Here is a 2997-nt window from a genome sequence, read left to right on the forward strand (position 1 = left end):
TGTTATTTCATAAAGTTATTTTTAAAATAAATTACCAAATGACAGACGACACTGACGAAAAGAAAAAAATCTCTTTAGACAATATTGAACACCGGATCAAGCAGGGATACTGAGATATGATCATTTAAATCAATGCACATGTTTCTGTAGACTAAAATGTGATGTGTGCTGTACAGATCAAAATGGATTCATATCTGAAGCTTATTACCAGGGTGATGGACATGCAAACCATATATAGTGTACAGTGCAATGCTTGGTAATGAAAAACCAATTGACCGCATCACATGATAAGCACGAAAGACCGTGTGGCCTAATGGATAAGGCGTCTGACTTCGAATCAGAAGATTGAGGGTTCGAGTCCCATCGTGGTTGACTTTTTATAAAAAGTCAGACTCGAGCCTCAGCATACAGCGCAGATCAACGAAAACACAGAACGTTGCTTATAAAATCCACAGAATTAACGACCTTATACTACTTTCCAACTACGTTGAAAACATGCCTGTAGTCGAGGCATGTGTTATTTATTAAGTTATTTTTAAAATTACCAAATGACAGATGACACTGGCTAAAAAATAAAAATCTCTTTAGACAATATTGAACCCGGGGATACTGAGATATGATAATGGTGATGGGGTAAACACCGGAACGAGATAGAGCGGCCCAGAACGGTAGTTTAATGAATTCAATTGCTTTAAAAAACAGCATAAAAAATTTAGAGACATACAGACGTGCACAAATTTGTTGGCACCCCTCCACAAAAAATGAAGAATCCACAATTTTCTCTGAAATAACTTGAAACTGACAAAAGTAATTGGCATCCACCATTGTTTATTCCATATTTAATAGAAATCAGACTTTGTTTTTGATTTTTTATTCAACATAATATTGTAAATAATAAAACAAATGAACATGGCATGGACAAAAATGATGGGACAGCTAACCTAATATTTTGTTGCACAACCTTTAGAGGCAATCACTGCAATCAAACGTTTTCTGTAGCTCTCAATGAGACTTCTGCACCTGTTAACAGGTATTTTGACCCACTCTTCCGGAGCAAACTGCTCCAGCTGTCTCAGGTTTGATGGGTGCCTTCTCCAGACTGCAAGTTTCAGCTCTTTCCATAGATGTGCGATAGGATTCAGATCAGGACTCATAGAAGGCCACTTCAGAATAGTCCAATGTTTTGTTCTTATCCATTCTTGGGTGCTTTTAGCTGTGTGTTTTGGGTCATTATCATGTTGGAGGACCCATGACCTGCGACTGAGACAGAGCTTTCTGACACTGGGCAGTACGTTTCGCTCCAGAATGCCTCGATAGTCTTGAGATTTCATTGTGCCCTGCACAGATTCAAGGCACCCTGTGCTAGGCGCAGCAAAGCAGCCCCAAAACATAACCGAGCCTCCTCCATGTTTCACTGTAGGTATGGTGTTCTTTTCTTTGAAAGCTTCATTTTTCGTCTGTGAACATAGAGCTGATGTGACTTGCCAAAAAGCTCCAGTTTTGACTCATCTGTCCAAAGGACATTCTCCCAGAAGGATTGTGGCTTGTCAATATGCATTTTAGCAAATTCCAGTCTGGCTTTTTTATGTTTTTCTGTCAAAAGTGGAGTCCTCCTGAGTCTTCTTCCATGGAGCCCACTTTCGCTCAAAAAGCGACGGATGGTGCGATCAGAAACTGACGTACCTTCACCTTGGAGTTCAGCTTGTATCTCTTTGGCAGTTATCCTTGGTTCTTTTTCTACCATTCGCACTATCCTTCTGTTCAGTCTGGGGTCGATTTTCCTCTTGCGGCCGCGCCCAGGGAGGTTGACTACAGTTCCATGGACCTTAAACTTTTTAATAATATTTGCAACTGTTGTCACAGGAACATCAAGCTGCTTGGAGATGGTCTTGTAGCCTTTGCCTTTACCATGCTTGTCTATTATTTTCTTTTTGATCTCCTCAGACAACTCTCTCCTTTGCTTTCTCTGGTCCATGTTCAGTGTGGTGCACACAATGATACCAAACAGCACAGTGACTACTTTTCTCCATTTAAATAGGCTGAATGACTGATTACAAGATTGGAGACATGTGTGATACTAATTAAAGAAACTAATTAGTTTGAAATATCACTATAATCCAATTATTTATTATCTTTTCTAAGGGGTACCAACAAATGTGTCCAGGCCATTTTAGAATATCTTTGTAGAATAAGCAATAATTCATCTCTTTTCACAGCTTCTTTGCTTTATTCTATGACATACCAAAGGCATGCAAGTATACATATAAAATACCTTTTAATTTCATCACTTTTGAGGAGGAATGAAGCATTATTTCAATGATTTGTAAGGGTACCAACAAATTTGAGCACGTCTGTATGAGGAGAATATTTTAAAATCCGATTAATAACTAGCTGTCACTTTACCCGTTCCGGGCCAGAACCCTCTTTATCACCCAAAATCTCCCGGAACGGAAAAAAAACCCACCGAACCGACCTTTAACTGCCCATTTTGTGCAATAAACAGCTGTATAGACAAAACCGCAAAAACTTTATATTTATTTTTGATGGCGCACATTGTAAGTGATATTCTGGAAGAGGAAACTCCCTTTTCAAAGCGCGTAGAAACAAGCAATCAGCAGCGACAGTGCTTCCCGGCAGCTTTTGTCGAAATTCTCTTTTTATATTTATTTTCTGTTAACATTAGTTTATGGATAATCTTGTTTGCTTTTAAACCAATTAAATTGTTACAAAAAAAGACTTTTCTATAGTCCATTCATTTTTAATTCCGTACATGGTCTTGTTGTACTAGTGCTCAAATATACACTACCTTTTTTCTTTCTATATTTACCCCAAACCTCGCTTCCTATAATTTTAGGAAATTACATGTCAGCACTGTGCTTGCATCCAGTGCGCGTCTGCCGATGAAAATATGTAGTGATGAATAAATAAAAAAATTCACTGGGCGTGAGCTGGGGGGGAAGGATAAGGCAGAATAAGCAGCAAGGAGCAGTTAGTAGG

At 38.7% G+C, this 2997-nt stretch overlaps 1 non-coding gene across 1 annotated transcript; it reads left to right on the plus strand.

The window, feature by feature from the left end:
- The first annotated feature begins 299 nt into the window (after window positions 1–299).
- Window positions 300–372, plus strand: trnar-ucg (transfer RNA arginine (anticodon UCG)). Its single transcript has one exon. It is a non-coding gene; the product is annotated as a tRNA-Arg (tRNA).
- Window positions 373–2997: the final 2625 nt, after the last annotated feature.

The sequence above is a fragment of the Acipenser ruthenus genome, chromosome 42 (genome assembly GCF_902713425.1).
Source record: "Acipenser ruthenus chromosome 42, fAciRut3.2 maternal haplotype, whole genome shotgun sequence".
Classification (NCBI taxonomy): domain Eukaryota; kingdom Metazoa; phylum Chordata; class Actinopteri; order Acipenseriformes; family Acipenseridae; genus Acipenser; species Acipenser ruthenus.